The following is an 18823-nucleotide window of genomic DNA, read 5'->3' on the forward strand; positions in this document are numbered from 1 at the left end:
CTGCTGCTCTTGGCCCTGGGGCTGCGGCTGCCCCTCCGCTTCCCGCCGCCCTTCAACTGCTTGCAGCCCCCAAGAGCCACCGGGGTGGGGGAACCTGGGTCTCGCAGAGCCCTCAGGGAGCATCAACCACGGGCGGCAGGCCCAGGAGCTTGGGGCAGAGTGGGGCTGTTGGGTTGCTGTGGGGCACCCTGAACCCTCTGCCTGCTTTGGGCAGTGCATAGTTCAGTGAAGACTTCTGCACTGCTGGTGGCACTGTCATCAGAGCTGGGCGGACGGAGAGCTAGCCAGGTTGGCTAATGAAAAGTGTCTCTCCCATGGAGGAGCAGTGACACCCGGCGGCCAGTTGGGGTAATGCACAGTGTGTGTTTCCGTTGCAGCGACAGTGACACCCGGTGGTCAGTCAGGGTAATGCACTGAGCACATTTCTTTGGAGCAGCAGTGACACACCAGGTGGTCATGCACAGGTGTTCCATTGGACCAGCAGTGACACCTAGTGGTCAGTCGGGATGATGCAGAGACAGTGGTTCCCTTGGAAGAGCAGTGACACCCAGAGGCCAGGCAGGGTATTCCACAGAGTCTGTTTCCCATGGAGCAGCAGTGACACCCAGTGGTCAATCGGGGTAATGCACAGAGCATGTTTCCCTTGGCACAGAAGTGACACCCGGTGGCCAGTCAAAGTAATGCATGGGGGGGGGGGGTCTCCCATGGAGCAGCAGTGCCACCCGGTGGCTAGTCAGGGAAATGCAGAGAGTGTGTCTCCCTTGAAGGAACAGTGACACCCAGTGGCCAATCAGGGTAATGCACAGATTTCAGAGTAGCAGCTGTGTTAGTCTGTATCCGCAAAAAGAACAGGAGTACTTGTGGCACCTTAGAGACTAACAAATTTATTAGAGCATAAGCTTTCGTGGACTACAGCCCACTTCTTCGGATGCATATAGAATGGAACATATATTGAGGAGATATATATACACACATACAGAGAGCATAAACAGGTGGGAGTTGTCTTACCAACTCTGAGAGGCCAATTAATTAAGAGGAAAAAAAACTTTTGAAGTGATAATCAAGATAGCCCAGTACAGACAGTTTGATAAGAAGTGTGAGCATACTTACAAGGGGAGATAGAATCAATGTTTGTAATGGCTCAGCCATTCCCAGTCCTTATTCAAACCGGAGTTGATTGTGTCTAGTTTGCATATCAATTCTAGCTCAGCAGTCTCTGGTTGGAGTCTGTTTTTGAAGTTTTTCTGTTGTAATATAGCCACCCGCAGGTCTGTCACTGAATGACCAGACAGGTTAAAGTGTTCTCCCACTGGTTTTTGAGTATTTTGATTCCTGATGTCAGATTTGTGTCCATTAATTCTTTTGCGTAGAGACTGTCCGGTTTGGCCAATGTACATGGCAGAGGGGCATTGCTGGCACATGATGGCATATATCACATTGGTAGATGTGCAGGTGAACGAGCCCCTGATGGTATGGCTGATGTGATTAGGTCCTATGATGATGTCACTTGAATAGATATGTGGACAGAGTTGGCATCGGGGTTTGTTACAAGGATAGGTTCCTGGGTTAGTGGTTTTGTTCAGTGATGTGTGGTTGCTGGTGAGTATTTGCTTTAGGTTGGGGGGTTGTCTGTAAGCGAGGACAGGTCTGTCTCCCAAGATCTGTGAGAGTAAAGGATCATCTTTCAGGATAGGTTGTAGATCTCTGATGATGCGCTGGAGAGGTTTTAGTTGGGGGCTGAAGGTGACAGCTAGTGGTGTTCTGTTATTTTCTTTGTTGGGCCTGTCTTGTAGGAGGTGACTTCTGGGTACTCGTCTGGCTCTGTCAATCTGTTTTTTCACTTCAGCAGGTGGGTATTGTAGTTTTAAGAATGCTTGATAGAGATCTTGTAGGTGCTTGTCTCTATCCGAGGGATTGGAGCAAATGCGGTTATATCTTAGAGCTTGGCTGTAGACAATGGATCATGTGGTGTGTCTTGGATGGAAGCTGGAGGCATGTAGGTAAGTGTAGCGGTCAGTAGGTTTCCGGTATAGGGTGGTATTTATGTGACCATCGCTTATTAGCACAGTAGTGTCCAGGAAATGGACTGCTTGTGTGGATTGATCTAGGCTGAGGTTGATGGTGGGATGGAAATTATTGAAATCATGGTGAAATTCCTCAAGGGCTTCTTTTCCATGGGTCCAGATGATGAAGATGTCATCAATGTAGCGCAAGTAGAGTAGGGGCGTTAGGGGACGAGAGCTAAGGAAGCATTGTTCTAAGTCAGCCATAAAAATGTTGGCATATTGTGGGGCCATGCGGGTACCCATAGCAGTGCCGCTGACTTGAAGGTATATATTGTCCCCAAATGTGAAATAGTTGTGGGTGAGGACAAAATCACAAAGTTCAGCCACCAGGTTAGCTGTAACATTATCAGGGGTACTGTTCCTGATAGCTTGTAGTCCATCTTTGTGTGGAATATTGGTGTAAAGGGCTTCTACGTCCATAGTGGCCAGGATGGTGTTTTCTGAATAAGGACTGGGAATGGCTGAGCCATTACAAACATTGATTCTATCTCCCCTTGTAAGTATGCTCACACTTCTTATCAAACTGTCTGTACTGGGCTATCTTGATTATAACTTCAAAAGTTTTTTTTCCTCTTAATTAATTGGCCTCTCAGAGTTGGTAAGACAACTCCCACCTGTTTATGCTCTCTGTATGTGTGTATATATATCTCCTCAATATATGTTCCATTCTATATGCATCCGAAGAAGTGGGCTGTAGTCCACGAAAGCTTATGCTCTAATAAATTTGTTAGTCTCTAAGGTGCCACAAGTACTCCTGTTCTTCGTAATGCACAGAGTATGTTTCCCTTGGCATAGCAGTGACACCCGGTGGCCAGTTGGGGTAATGAACAGAAGGTGTTTCTCTTGGAGCAGCAGTGACACCTGGTGGCCAGTCAGGGAAATACACAGAGCGTATCGCCCATGAAGCAGCAGTGACACCCGGTGGCCAGTCAGGGAAACGCACAGAATGTCAAGTATCAGAGGGGTAGCCGTGTTAGTCTGAATCTGTAAAAAGCAACAGAGGGTCCTGTGGCACCTTTAAGACTAACAGAAGTATTGGGAGCATAAGCTTTCGTGGGTAAGAACCTCACTTCTTCAGATGAAGTGAGGTTCTTACCCACGAAAGCTTATGCACAGAATGTGTTTCTCTTGGCACAGCAGTGACACCCGGGGGCCAGTAGAGGTAATGCACAGACTGTAGCTCCCATGAAGCAGCAGTGACACCCGGTGGCCAGTCACGGTAATGCAGAGTATGCCTCCCTTGGAGCAGCAGTGACATCTAGTGGACAGTCAGGGAAATGCACATAGCATGTTTCCCCTGGCATAGAAGTGATACCCAGTGGCCAGTCAAGGTAATGCATGGGGGGAGGGTCTCCCATGGAGCAGCAGTGACACCGGGTAGCTAGTCAGGGAAATGCAGAGAGTGTGTCTCCCTTGAAGGAACAGTGACACCCAGTGGCCAATCAGGGTAAGGCACAGAGTATGTTTCCCTTGGCATAGCAGTGACACCTGGTGGCCAGTCAGGGAAATGCACAGAATGTATCTCCCATGAAGCAGCAGTGACACCTGGTGGCCAGTCAGGGGAATGCAGCTTGTATGTCTCCCTTGGAGCAAGTATCAGAGGGGTAGCCGTGTTAGTCTGAATCTGTAAAAAGCAACAGAGGGTCCTGTGGCACCTTTGAGACTAACTTCTGTTAGTCTCAAAGGTGCCACAGGACCCTCTGTTGCTCCCTTGGAGCAGTGGCCTGTCAGGGTAATGCACAGAGCATGTTCCCCTTGGCATAGCAGTGACACCTGGTGTCCAGTCAAGGTAATGCACTGGGGGTCTCCAATGGAGCAGCAGACACACCCAGTGACCAGTTGAGGTAATGCAGAGTGGCTAGCAGGTGTGGCATCAGCCTCTTGCCGTTTGCTGGGCGGGGGTGAGGTGGGCTGGAGAAAAAATTGAGGGGCTGCGCCCCCCTCATCACCTGTCTCCACCCGCATTGGGGCCATGCCTCTGCTCCTCAGTTAAAGGCCAGGCTCATCTCCTCTCCCCCCAGCCAGGGTTTACAGCAATATCACTTTTATTAAAATAAAATAGTAAATAGGATTTAGTCCAAGTCCATATAAATAATCTAAATCTGTCCAAATTTTAGTATTAAATCCCAAATCCTCTTAAATAGCCCATCAAAAACCAAAATTTGAAACGGTAAACAATGCTTAATTTAAAACCCAAACATTAAGAAAAGCTGATTTTGTTTTTAAAAACAAAAATTAACAAATGACATAAATTATCAAAAAAGAGTGCTACTACAGAATGATAAAATAACATAAAATAAATAAGCCCTACTATTAAAACCATCTGTAAAGCAATTGAATTGTTGAATACTGGCCAAATCTGTATAAAATATGCAGAACTATGTCAAAACTGGTATTGCATGTCAGACATTCCAATCCAGCAAAAGTCAATTAAAAGCTCCACTTCAACTAAAAAAAACCAAACCAAACCAAACCAATAAACCAAAACAGTCAGCCTTAAACAAACTTGCACATAAGCGAAATTAAACCTGTACCAACATTGGAACAAACTATGTAATTTTCTAATTCTAACTTCTTGTTTCACCCATGAGGGAAAGTGTTTTGTAGCCCCAGTAACCGTGTTGTCACGCCAGCATTTCTTTCACTAAATAAGGTTTTTACCAAATATGAATTGCCGTTAAAATTGTCTAACAGAAATTCTAATTGTATCTTTGCAATAATATCCCAAGTATGCAAGTACGTCCCCTCAGAACAGCACGACATTCCTCAACTGCTAACCCAAGTGAGTAAGTGGTATGCTTCTGCTAGAATAAGTGATATTCTTCTGCTAGAATCCTAGAGATGCGTTTGCAAACCCTGGGGCCTGAAGCTGATGGGAGAAAGGTAAATGAGCAAGCTCAGAGCTCTCCCACGTCACCTGCTGGAGAGCAGAGGGAATTGACTGAGTGACGTATTAGCTAATTTAAATATTAATGTTGTTCTCTGGTGGCAGGCTCCCACTGGAGAGCAAGAGGAGTTGACTGAGGGTGGCATATCTTATTTGAATATTAAAAGCTGGCAGTTTGGGGATACTGGTGTCAAATTTGAGTAAGTTTTGGGGTTGGGACCCATATTTTTAGTGTAGCTTATTGGGAGCCTTCCACTGACTGGGGGTGTGGTCACCCTGAGCTGAAAGCCTGTTGCCCGACGTGATGAAGGAGTGCCGGGCACTTTGAATAAACTAGAGAAGAGAGATTACACAAGATTACACAAGTTTGGTGTTGTGCCAAAATTATGTTTCCTGGCGGTTTTGAGACTAAACCGCTGAGTTTTTTCTTCTTCTCTTAACTAAGCTGTTGCCTGGCTTTGTTGTGGGGTGTTATTGCCCACGTCTTAGGCGTGCTATTGTGATGGTGGCTCTGGGTGACTGACTGCGGAACGGAAGAGCATGGGGGAGCGGTTGAGGCGCGCGGCAGTACCTGGATTGGAAGGCAGCATGGGCCCATCTAGTGCCCGCTGGTGAGTGTGGGAAGAGCTGCTACGTTACGGGGGGTGTGGGGGGGGGTGGGGCGGACCGCTCGCTGTCTGGCAACTTGAGAAGAACTGTGGTGCCAGCCTGCCAGGTGTTCTCTGACAGCTGATCTCCCATTGGGCCTAGTGAGGTGAGGTTTTCTGAAAGCTGATCTCCTACATGGCCCTCACTAAGTGACGTTTTCTGACAGAGCTAATCTCCCATTGGTGACGCTTTCTGAAAGCAATGCTGGGCAGAGCTGTCAGGGCCTTGTGCAGTCAGAGCTCAGCAAATGCCCACAAGAAACAGGTCGAGGCCGAGTGGCGCCAATTCCAGCTGCCTGGGCAGAGGAACGGAGACCCTCAGCAGCAGGCACTGCCGTCCTGCCTGGCGAAAAGCCGCAGGGGGGTGTTCACAGGTTGCGCCCGCTTGCACGTGCCGGTGTTTTCTGGCAGCCAATTGGCTGTCGCTAGGTAACGTTTTCTGACCGAGCTGGCAGCCAATGGGCTGTCACTGCCTGGGGGTGGAGATCGCTGCTGCAGGCACTGTGGCTCAGAAACTTCTCGAAGCCTCGGGACCGTTTGGAGTTGCTGAAGAGAGGCAGGAAATTGCCAGGCTGGAGCACGAGGATCCTGTGGGCAGCGAACCAGCCACAGGCTCGTGGGCGCAGCCGCTGGTGCTGGGGGTTGGACCGAACTCCCTGCTTTGCGGTGGGCGCTGCCAGCGAACGTGCGCAATGTTTGTAGCTGCAGAATCCGTTTCTGTGTGTGTGAGCGAAGTCCCTGTAGCTGGGCGGCCTGAACGAAGCAGGATTCCTGGGGGTTTGCACAGTGTGGGAGTTGGGGGGGGAGGGTGTCAGGCTTAGCGGGGTTGGACTCAGAGCTCACGGTTAGGGTTGGGGGAGGATTGGGCTATGGTTTGGGTTAAGGGGTTTATGGTTGGGGACCAGGGTGAGCAATTTTTGGTGCAATTTTGGCTCCGGTTTGGGGGGGGGGGTTAAAACTTTGGGTTGGGGGTTAGATTTTGGCAGGAGGGTTTGGCCAGCGGCAGCATAGAAGTACGGGTGGCAATGGGGTGCCAACCAATAGTGATTCATAAGTAGTTTTTTTTAGATCGTTTTTGTGTCAGTGGCACCCTAGAGAGGGGGTAGGATCATGTTTGCTACAGGGGTCTATTTGTAATGACGTGGGGCTGTGGGGTCCCCAAGCCATCAATGGCTGTTTGGAACTCCTGGGTCCACCTGCAGCGTCTGGGAGCTCTGGGTTCCATACGCAGTAGTGTAGGCCTGTGGGGTTCCCCCGCTGCCTGCAGCAGCTGAAGCTGTGGGGCCCTGCCCCTGCCTACAGTGGCTGGGCGCTCCTGGGTCCCGCTGCGACATGTGGCAAATGGGAGCTTTAGGGTCTGCCTGTGATGGCTGGGAGCTATGGGCAGGGCCGGCTCTAGGCACCAGCAAAACAAGCTGGTGCTTGGGGCGGCACATTTTTAGGGCGGCATGGCCGGCGCCAGAATGCCGCCCCCAAAAATGTGCCCCGGCCGCCCTAGCTTACCTCCGCTGCTGCTGCCACGGTGCATGAAACAGCTGATTTGCGCGCCGCTGCTCGCCCTCCCTCCCAGGCTCTCAAGCCTGGGAGGGAGGGAGAGCAGCGGCGTGCGAATCAGTTGTTTCGCGCGCCGCGGCGGCTCGGGGTCTCCCCATCCCTCCCAGACTCTGAAACCTGGGAGGGAGGGGGAGATCCTGAGTGGCCGTTTCGCGCCTGGGAGCCTGGGAGGGAGGGGGAAAAGCGGTGCCCGCGCCGTGGCCACTCGGAGTCTCCCCCTCCCTCCCAGGCTCTCAAACCTGGGAGGGAGGGGGAGATCCCGAGCGGCCGCGGCGCGGGCGCCGCTTCTCCCCCTCCCTCCCTCCTTCCTAGGCTTGAGAGCCTGGGGGGAGGAGGCAGGGCTGGGGATTTGGGGAAGGGGCGGAGTTGAGGCGGGGCCGGCGGTGGGGTAATTAAAGAAGGGGAGGGGGCGGCCAAAATTGTTTTTGCTTTGGGTGGCAAAAATTCTAGAGCCGGCCCTGGCTATGGGGTCCATCTGCAATGGCATGGGGCTGCGGAACTCCAGTCTGCCTGCAGCGGCTGGGAGCTCTGGGGTCCATCTGTTGTGGCATGGGCCTGTGGGAGTTCCCCCACCACCCATGGCTGCTGAGAGCTGAAGGGGGCCCCTGCCGCCACCGGTGGCTGATAACGACGGGGCCCCCAGCGGCTGACAGTTGCAGTGTCACTGCCCCAGGGCTGAGGCGGAAAATGTCACAGAATTCTGTGACCTCCGTGATATAATCTTAGCTTTAATCATTGTTGACTCTCTCTCTTAATCTAGGTCTGCTCTAGTGCAGGTGAGGCAGGGAAGATAGAAGTTCACACCCCAGCACAAGTTCAGGAAGCGATGGCTCTTGGGTTATTTGCTGTGCTTGCAGAGGACTTGTCCAGGCCAGTGGAGCAGCCCAACCCGATGAGTGGGTGGAAGAAGAGGACCTGAGCTGCCTAGACATCCTACTTAGCAGGAGCTGAGTAGCCAGAGAATTCTGTCTGGTGATGGAGGAGGAGCAGCTGTGTATTTTGCTGAAATGATGTCTCTCTATCCAGTGTCTGAGTAGCAAGGTGCCTCCCTGAGAACAGAGAGATTCTTCTTGTTTGCATGGGCTGGGTCCTGGGGAGGTTGGAGCCTCGCATTTGGCTGTTAATGGGCTAGGAGCATCACCCTGCTCCCCAAGACTGAATGTGAAGGAGGAAAACCTGCCTGCAACTCGGGACCCTCTGTTATTCCTTGTCTGTCCTTCCAAGTCACTGGGTGTGAGTCACTGGACACAATATCAAGTACAGCCAAAGAAAACCATCTTCTGGTCCTTCAGAGGACCTGAGCATCCTGGCCAGGCATGGGCTGGGCTGGCGGTAGGGAGAGACCTGCAGGACTGTAGTCTCTTACCAGAGCTGATCACTTCAAGCACTGGCTTGGCTGGAGGGGACTAGGGAAGGGGGCTCCAGGAAGCAGAAGCCAGGTGACCTGCTTGCCCATGTCTGTCCTCCACACGCCAGTGCTGGCCTACGTTCTCTTTTCAGTTCCTAATGACATTGGTCAGATGAGAGAATGGCCAACCTGGAGGAGAGACCAGGAGAAGGAGCAGCCACCCTGAGCCCATTCAGAGGAATGGAAACCAGACAGCGAGCTGGGGAGTAGGTGCAAATGGAAATTTACTTAAACTAAGTATTGAAAGAGTGCTGCAAACACTCTTGTCTATGGAGAGAAACGTGTTATGTTAGCATGGGGTGGGTCCATGAGAAAAAAAGTCGTTGAATATAACTGGGGCATGTGAAGGTTGTGGGAGCCCTGGCTTCCCACTTGGAGTTGTCAGGGCCCCGGGAACGGAAAGCATTAGTTTTCTTGAATTATGGTTATCTTCCAGGAGGGCAAATTGCCTGTAACCAGAGATGCTCAGGCCTCAACTCTCTGCCTTCCACATCACTGGGTGTGAATAACTGGTCATTGCACTCTGCTCCTTGTCTGTACTGACTCTAGCTCCTTTCAGAGGACCTGAGCATTCTGGTTAGGTACAGACCTCTTTGGGATAAAGGCAAGGGGAAGGAACAATAGTCTGCTGTGCAGTGTGATTGCTTTGGGTGCAGGAGCAGCCAGATGCCTCTTCAGTTAGCTGTTACTGTCTCAAGGAGTGTAGAAAAAATCCCTCTGGAATAGCAAGAGCCAGAGCTAAATACCATTGCTGTCTCTGCCACTAACTTTTTCTTCCTGGGTTGTGTTTTCTGCAAGGGAACACTTGTAGCAGAGTAGTTCAGCTCTGTCCTGAGGTGGAGAGCAAAACTAGCCTGGCCTCAAGACAGGGGCCAGTCAAGACCAGCGGGGAGCAAAGCAGCTGTTGTTGTCGCTAAGATAAGTGTTTGTCTCCTAAAGGCTCTGGTGACAGCTCAGATGACTAGAGAGAGTACTTCCCTTTGGCTGGGGCTAATATCCAATAAAAGGTTCCCAACTAGCTCTAGGGGGAGGTGGAGAATTTCTCCATCTTGAGAGCTACTGATCTTCCTTGGCAACATCTAATGCAGGAGTCGACAGTCTTTCAGAAGTGATGTGCCGAGTCTTTATTTATTCACTCTAATTTAAGGTTTCGTGTGCCAATAATACATTTTAACATCTTTAGAAGGTCTATTTCTATAATATATAACTAAACTATTGTTGTATGTAAAGTAAATAAGGTTTTTAAAATGTTTAAGAAGCTTCATTTAAAATTAAATTAAAATGCAGAGCCCCCCGGATCGGTGGCCAGGACCCAGGCAGTGAAAATCAGTTCGCGTGCTGCCTTCAGCACGCGTGCCATAGGTTGCCTACCCCTGATCTAATGTGTATTTCTAGTGCAGCTCCTCACCGGCCCTGATACCTCATGGGAGTTGTCTTCTCTGGCCTGTGTTTCTAGATTGTGGTGACCTGGGCACTGCTTGGGGCAGCTGGATGTCTGTTCAGTGATTGATCAGTAGGGTGTTTTGTGTGTGTGTTTGTGTGTGCGCAGGGGTGGGGTGGGGTTGTAACTTTGCTTTTGCAAAGACTCCAGTCAGGCCTAAAAATTTGTTCCCTAGAAGTTACCCTAGGCTCCTCCCATCCCATCCCTGTTGCAGCAGCCTAGTCCCCAGGAGGAAAAATTAGCTTAATGAATACTTGACTTTAACTGAATTTTGTGTGGTGGCTACTCTAGTCCTCCTCCCTACCAACTCTGGCTTGCTTCAGAGGATGTGAGCGGGGCATAGCCCTTGGCCCGTGTGTCCGCTCACAAGGGTGTACCACCCAGGGCAGGTGGAGGGTCCAAGGCTCAGCACAGCATCCCGGACTGATGTGCTCTGGCCTGGGTTCCTGAGTCCTGCTCCCCGAGGGCTGTGCTGGCCCCGTAGCTGGACCCCGCACCAGGGAGGCTCTTACAGGCGGTGAGCGGTCAAAGGGCAGTAGGGAGCTGAGGAGCAACCACAGCCCTGGGGTCCCAAGCAGCAGGAAGACAAGATGGGGAAGCTTGGCGGCTGCCTGCACTCTGACATCAGCTAGTGCAGCAACTGCTTCACCCTGCCCGACTCTGGCTTCTGGCCTCTGACATGGCCATGGGCCAGAGCCTTGGAGGAGAGGAGGCAGGGCTGGCACTTCGCTGAGGAGGAGCAGAGGGTGGAACCACAGAAGGGGCAGGGCCTCATGGCAAAGAGGGTTGCAGCTGCCACATTTTTGTCTATTCACCACCACCGGAAGAGGCTGGTGCTGTCCCTGGGGTGTTACTGTTCTTCTTCGAGAAACACTCTGTGCATAACCTTGTCTGGCCACTGGGTGTCACTGCTGCTCCATGGAAGAGACAGTCCATGCATTACCTCTGACTAGCCACTGGTGTCACTGCCGCTCCAGGGCAGATGCACTCTGTGCATTATCCTGACTGACCACCAGCTGTCACGGCTGCTCCAGGGGAAATAGTCTGTTCATTATCCTGACTGGCCACTGGGTGTCACTGCTGCTCCAGGGGACACTGGTGCATTACCCTGACTGGCCTCTAAGATAAATGTGTAGAAAGGCTGAGTACAGACTCCTGCTTCCCTCTAGCTGCAGCTTGTTTTCTAATAAAAGATTTCCTGCTCATTCTGGGTGCAGAGGGAGAATTTCTTCATCTTGTGAGTTTTTGATCTCCCTGGGCAGGGCGAAGCATGTCCTCCTGAGCAGAGGCCTGGAACCAGGAAGGTGACTACAGGTGGTGTTTGTTCTTCCTTCATTACTTCTCTCTAAGGTGTTGGCCAACATGCTCTCTCTCCTTGCCTGTTGGTCTACAGCCTCCCTTCAAAGCCATGTTCACCTGCATGTGTCCAGTGGTGATTGAGACATAGACGTTGTCAAGGCTGCTTCCCCACTTTGAACTTTAGGGTACAAATGTGGGGGCCTGCATGAAGACTTCTAAGCTTAACTACCAGCTTAGCTCTGGTCCGCTGCCACCATTCCCAAAGCTTATTCCCTTCCCTGGGAAGCCTTGAGAAACTCTTCACCAATTCCTTGGTGAATACAGATCCAAACCCCTTGGATCTAAAAACAAGGAAAAATCAATCAGGTTCTTAAAAAGAAGACTTTTAATTAAAGAAAAAGGTAAAAATCCTCTCTGTAAAATCAGGATGGAAAATAACTTTACAGGGTAATCAAACTTAAAGAGCTCAGAGGATCCCCCTCTAGTCTCAGGTTCAAAGTACAGCAAACAGAGATAAACACTCTAGTAAAAGGTACATTTACAAGTTGAGAAAACAAAGGAAAACTAACACGCCTTGCCTGGCTATTTACTTACAAGTTTGAAATAGGAGAGACTTGTTTAGAAAGATGTGGAGAACCTGGATTGATGTCTGGTCCCTCTCAGTCCCAAGAGCTAACGAACTCCCAAACAAAGAACACAAACAACAGCTTCCCCCCCCCCGCCAAGATTTGAAAGTATCTTGTTGCCTTATTGGTCCTTTGGGTCAGGTGTCAGCCAGGTTACCTGAGCTTTTTAACCCTTTACAGGTAAAAGGATTTTGGTCAGGAGGGATTTTAGAATACTGTACACAGGAGAGCTGTTACCCTTCCCTTTATAGTTATGACAGACGTCTATAGCTCTCTGTGCAGATTCTGTGTGTGTGTGTGTGTGGGTGGGTGGGTGGGTGGGTGGGACGGGGGGCGGGGGAACAAGGACTTAAAGCTGCTGCTGCTTCTCACGTGTGCTTCTAGTGCAGTGTGCCTTGATGCAGCAGGGGAATTGTAGTCTCTTACCTTTGTTTGCAGAATGTGCTGCCCTATGTGCTATTTGGTGCCGCTGGAGGTGTGATTAAAAATACATAAATACATCATATTGACAAGTTTGCAAAGACCCACTTGGGTGTTGAAAATGTATTCCCCAGAATGCTTCCCTTCCTGTTTCTTCCACCATCCCACCCCTACTGTGTTATGCTTATAAGCACACAGGATCTTTTTCAGAGGAAAAGGCAATATGCCGCATTTATTGGAGATACAATTAGCATATGCATTCAATCACACACACACACACTGTAGTTACCAGTACAGAGTCTGGAGCAACCTAGTGGCCAGCTAGGTTGATTATGGGTAGGAAGGAGCCAGGTTCTGTCGGTTGTGACACGATGCTCCGGGGAAGTCTTGGCAGGACGATCCCAAAATTTCATGGCAAAGAACCCTGTTGATATAGTGATCTAACTTCATTGGGACCAATGAGTTTTGCATCGTTATGCTGTAATCAATTGCTGTTTGACGAGTGCTTGTTTTCTAAAATTGTTCTTATTGCTTATTTTATTCCTTCATCAGTCTCTCGGGGACTTACCCCATGCTGATTTTGATCACAGCTATCTTGTCCCAATTGATAGGTGCTTGCCTTGTTTTTTAGAGTCATCAATCTGCGCTCCTTTGACATCTCAATAGGGGCATGTTGTAATCTCCTAGCGCCTTTTTCTGTCCTGCTAGAACATTTGGTCTGGTGATTGCCTTCACGCTTATCTTCTAACACACACACTCCTCATTCATGCACAAAACAGGATTGATTTACACAGAATATTTGAACAGGAACATCAAATTGAAATGCAAGAGAAAACAATTATTTCATTCTTTTACTTATTTCAAAATGCTAATTGTAAACCTACAACAAAGTGGTGACCCTAAAGATCTATTACTGCCTTGAAATCTGCTTCAGACACAAGATTCTGGCTGGCAGGAGCAGGAGAATGTAATCCTTAACCCTCTACAGATGGGGAAACAAGCACGGTTGAGGCTGAACCATCACACCACGGAACAATACAGACAATTTTAACTATATATAACTCTGAGTTCTTTAGTATCTCAGTTATGCTTATCACACTGGCAGCCTACTCTATGGAGTAAGGATGTATTCTGATAGGTTGGTAGTGTTTTTTTAAATAAAAATGTGTGGTGGTGGACTATGCATACTAGCATCTCTAACTCCAACGCACCTTTGCATAACAGTGCCACTTAATCTCTGTAATAATGTATAGAAAGATCTGTTTCTCCGTTTGTACCGTCACAGCAGGTTTTTTTACATCACAAACTACTAAACATGTGGGATGAGGGGGCAGGGTACTCCCCTTTCCCTTCACTCTTAACCACATGTACTGTGCTGGAGGGGAGCTATCCCAGGCTTTTGCCCCATCTCTATGCTGAGATGTCATAGCAGGGGCAAGGCACTAAGCAGAGGGTTGGATAGAGGAGAAAAAGGTACGGAGGTGGCAGGGGCGATGGGAGTGTCTTTCTCCCACCATGGAGTGAGGCGCCAGAAACTTCTAGCTGCCAGGGGGTGGTGAGAAGCACAAGCTGCTATGAGACGTGCCCTCTATATGTGCAACAGCGAGTCACAGAGGGAGCATCCCTGAGCTGTGCTGCCAGTGGGAGCAGCCAACCTCACAGCGAGGGGGATGGGTGACCCCTCCCCTGACTGGGGACAGTAGGTTACAGTGGGGCACCCTTAGCCACCCCCCCCACCCATCAACTTTGCGTTCCCTCCTTGGCTTATGTGCCTCAGTTTCCTCCTCTGAAACCACTTCAGCTCTTGCTCCTACCCCCTCAGCACTCACCCTCCTCCACTCACCTAGATAAAGCCCCCTAATCCCTCTCATTTCCTCCCCTGGGGCATCTGCACCCCCATCCTCCTCATCCAAAATCTTCTACTCTCTCCTATCCCCTGCATCCCTCCTGCTCCTGCCCATTCCCATGCCCCCTGAGCGGGTCCTAAAGCAACCTGTCCCCACTTCAACCCAGATTGGCCTAGCCACAACTCGACACCCCAAAACTGCCAGAAGCCCCGAATCCCTCTGTTTATTCCCCATCTCCCACCTGCCCCCCATTGCCCCTCAGCCTCAGGACACACACACCGTAAGACCCCCCACCCCCAGCGCCCACCCACAGCCCCCACTAGTGCCATGTGCCCAGCTAAGCCCCGCGGGGGGGGGGAGGAACGAAGCAGAGGCTTGTGGGAGATGTAGTGCACCCCGGCCTACAACTCCCATCAGCCACCGCAGATCCAGCGGCACCGTGGGAAAGGCGGGGGCCGGGTCGGGGCCCAGCGCCCTCTGTTTGGGCGGGAGGCGCTTTTGGCATCACAGCTTCCGTTTGCAGAGCGGGGCCGGAAACGGAAGTTGTCGGAAGAGGAAGTGATGTCAGCGGTCTGGGCGCCAACCGCGGTACGCCGGGGAACCCGGCTTCCGTCCTGCGCCAGTCGCTCCCGTGTCAACACGTCTCAGTTTTCTCTAGCCCGCCCCCGTCCACCCCCCACAACCTCCCGCCCGCCCCCGTCCGCCCGCCCCCCAGCCCGCCACGATCTCCCCCCCCCCCAACCCCCCAGTCCGCCCCAACCTGCTTCCCCGGTCCCCAACCCACCCGCCCCGCCCCCCCATGCCTGCAACCTTCTCCAACCCACACCCCCCTTCCTCTAGCCCAAACCAACCCGCTCCCGTCTATCCCCCCCCATCCGTTGGGCCCCTCAGTCCTCCTTTCTTCTTCCTGCAACACCTCCTAGGCCACCCCAAACTGCACTCCATCCCTACCTTTCCCCCATCCCTGCCTCCTCCCATAGTGCCCCTCAGCCCCCCTCCCTCCCCAACACCCCCCAGCCTGCAACAACTTTCCCCAACCCACATGCCTGTATTCCTCAATTCATTCCTCCACTCATGGGACTCCTCAGCCCCCATCTCTCTCCAACATTCTCCCAGCTCACCACAACCTGCGCCTCCATTCATGCCTCCACCTGTAGGGACTGCTCAGCCCGCCTTCCTCCCCAACAGCCCCCCAGTTCATCCCCCCATCCGTTGGGCCCTATAGCCTCATTTTTTCCTCCCTCCCAACACCCCCAGCCCAACGCAACCTGCACCCCACTCTGTCCCTAGATCTGTGGGCCCTCCAGTGCCCTTTTCTCCTTTCTCCAACATTCCCCAACCTGCACCCCTATCCCTACCCTTCCCCCCAGTCCCTCCCACCACCCATGGGGCCCCTCAGCCTTTCTCTCTCCTTGCTCCCCAACATGCACCCTTCGTAGGACACGGTCAGGGGTGCTAGGTGTGTATCCCCACAGGCCAGGTGTCGGGAGCCATGGAGAAGTAGGGGTGTACGAAAACCATGCGGGGCAGTGGATAGTAGAGTAGAGCGGTGACTGATAGTGTGAGCTCAGTCTCTGTTCCTCGTCTGGGGCTGATGTAGATGGAATGGGAGACAGAGGCAGGGATGAGGGCAAGATTCAACGCACCAATAGAGCTCTGTGTAGTGATAGTTCTTGCTTGGCTTTATTAGTTTGCAGAGGAATAGTCCAGGAGCCCTAGCTGGACAGGAATATGGCAGAAGTGGACCTGAGCAGCCTGGACATCCTTCTAAGGAGACATGAATAGTCCTCATGTTTCTGCCTTCCACATTAGTGGCTGCGAGTAAGCAGTCAGTGCTTGGAATTCATTATCTGTACTCACTCCAGTTTTGTTCAGAGGCCGTGTGCCTCCTCGTTGAATATAGTGCTCTGTGGGATTAAGGTTGGGGAAGGGACCAGAGTCACAGTTGCCAACTTTCACTGGGTATATAAGCACCCCGACTTTCATAAGAAGCCAGAAATCAAGCCAATCCCATTTCAAAACAAGCCAATCCCTAAGAACCCCAACACTCTATGTGACTAAATCTCCCCTGGCATGTCGTCTGGGACTGTGGTGGGCCCACTGTGCACCCCTGTTTCTCTCCCGTCTTTACTGGGAGCCGATCAAAAAAAAAAAAAAAAGAAGCAAGAAGCTACAAGAAGCAACAACCTACAAGTCAAAAATTAGCTAACAAGCAACTCACAAGCCAATTAGGCCAAAAACATGATCACTTTCTGCATATTTTTGTGCGGGTTTGGCATTTCGCAGGGCTTTGGAGCGGAGCCTGGAGCTGGAGCGCGAAACAGCTCTGGAGCAGTGGAGCTGCAGGTTTTTGCCTGGAGCTGGAGCAGAGCCGGAGCACAGCTCCAAAGCTCTGCCTTTCTGACCAGAGTCTGCTGTACAGACTGACTATTTCGGGTGTCATTGCAAGGGGTGCTTTCTACTTTTAGTCCTGAAGGTGTAATGGGAATAGGGTTGAGGGCGCAGCCCCACTGTGTGGCGGAGGTGAAAAGAAGAGCCTACCCGACATTGCCGACTGAGAGGGTAACTTACTTGTTTTTCCCCCTTGTGATGGGTTTAGTAGCAAGGGAAAAGAAGTCATGTGTCAGTCTACTGCCCTCATGCGATGGAAAAGGGAGCGAGAGCGACGAGACTGCGAGTGTTGTTGATGCGACACAAAAGCCGTCCATCTGAGAGCGGAAGCGCCGCCACTTTCAGTGAGATAAGTGTCTGGTTGGTGAGGGCTCTGCTCATGGCCCATTTTGCTCTTGGTAGGGACACCCTGTTAGCTAGGGCTGGGTTGGAAGAAAAGGTTCCTGACTGGTTGTGGTTTTGAGGGAGACAAGGTCCCCATTTCCAGGGGCTGCTCATTTCTCTGGCCAGGACCGGTGTGTCCTCTGCAGCAGGTTAGATCCAGGAGGATGACTCCCGGTGGTGAGTTGCTTGCCTTCCTCCCACCTTTTTCTCTCTCTCTCTCTAGTACGTTGGCCAACATACACCCTTTAACTCTCTGTGTCTGTCCTTGCCTTTCCGTGTGCTGTCTTCCTTCGTAGGACACAGGCAGGGGTGCTAGGTGTGCAACCCACAGCTTAGGTCTCGGGAGCCATGGAGAAGTAGGAGCAGATGAAAATCATGTGGCAGTTGGCTCTAAAGTGGAGCGAAGACTGTCGGTGTTAACTCGGTCTCTGTTCATCAAGTAGGGCCAATGTAGATGGGATGGGAGAGGGAGGCCAGGATGAGACCAAGATTTCGAGCACCAACACAGCTTTGGGTAGTGATGGCTCATGCTTGGCTTTTGCAGCTGCACTTGCAGAGGAATTGTCCAGGAGTCCCAGCCGGAGGAGAAACTGGCAAACGTAGACCTGATCAGCTTGGACATTCTCCTAAGCAGAAATAAACAGTACTCAGCTTTCTACCTTCCGCTTAAAAGGCTGTGAGTAAGCGGTCAGTGCTTTATATTCCTCATCTGTACTCACTGTAGTATTCTCCACAGGCCATGTGCTTCCTCGTTGGATACGGAGCTCTGTGGTATTTAGGCTGGGGAGGGGCCAGAGTCTGATGTGACTGTTGGGTGCCGTTACAAAGGGTGCTTTCTGGGTGAAATGCTAAAGGTGTAATGGGAAGAGGGTGGAGGGCAGAGCCACTCTGTGCAGGAGAGGCAAAAAGAAGAGCCTACGAGACGTTGCCGACTGATTTGTTTTTCCCCTTTTTCCTGGGGAGAACCCTCTCAAGAAGATGGTTTCTAGAACTATCTTCCAAATGGCAGTGTTATCTTCTGAAAGTCAGGGAAACACCCACACCCTAGTTAGAGGGAGCTCATCTTTGACCTTGGCATGAAGAGGGCCAAAGCAGAGAGGAGGATTAAGCCTGTGCGGAGAAGTGTCGATCCCGAGCCCCCTTACAGCCGCCCCTTCGGCACACCATGTTCCATCTGACCGGGATAGGTCCCAAGTAAGATTTCACTTCAAATCTCAAAAAAGCCAAGTAGAAATCATTCTGTGGGAATTTACTGTGACTAAGAGAAACAGAAGTTCAGCCCTTCTCAAGGGGTGAGGGTCGGGGGGAGTCGCTCATCCACAGACACAGAAAGGCTCCCCCAGCTTAAGCGTGAGAGGTATAAGACCTTACACCCTGGTTACAGGGCAGTCATTTTGCCGGGCGTGTCAAAGAGCTGTGGCTTAGTTTGCATGGCAAAGGAGACCGAAACCCTCCTTACAGGGTGGTCCTTAAGCCAGGGGCCTTCCAATGGGCCAGAGCGAAAAGCGCTGTAAAGGAGAGACCTCCGTTCCCTCGGAAGTGGGTGGTCTCGTTGCATGGCGAGTGCCAACGGCCCAAGAGGAGTTAGAAAGGGGAGACCTGCACCCTTCTGACAGGGAGAGGTCAACGGCCCGGGGCATTTTAAAGGCTAGGTCCTAAGGACCTCAAACCCACAGAGACCTCAACCCGTTTTAAAGGGGGCTCGCTCCTCCTCAGCTATGGAAGGGACCCATAAAGCATTTTGGTTGGCAAGGAATGGACCTTGATCCTTGTTTACAGGGAGGTCCTTTTACCGGGCACCTGAAGGGGGATTAAGCCTGTGAGGAGAAGTGTCGAACCCGATCCCTCGGTAC

The 18823-nt window shown here is 51.4% G+C and overlaps 2 long non-coding RNA genes across 2 annotated transcripts in view; both read left to right on the top strand.

Moving 5' to 3' along the window:
* LOC101937833 (uncharacterized) overlaps positions 1–18823 on the top strand; it is a 77569-nt gene that overhangs the window by 12265 nt on the left and 46481 nt on the right. The window lies entirely within an intron of this gene.
* On the top strand, positions 6146–9814 carry LOC135976024 (uncharacterized). Its single transcript, XR_010593270.1, has 2 exons — positions 6146–6266; positions 7915–9814. It is a non-coding gene; the product is annotated as an uncharacterized LOC135976024 (long non-coding RNA).

The sequence above is a fragment of the Chrysemys picta genome, chromosome 16, assembly GCF_011386835.1.
Source record: "Chrysemys picta bellii isolate R12L10 chromosome 16, ASM1138683v2, whole genome shotgun sequence".
In the NCBI taxonomy this organism is placed as follows: domain Eukaryota; kingdom Metazoa; phylum Chordata; order Testudines; family Emydidae; genus Chrysemys; species Chrysemys picta.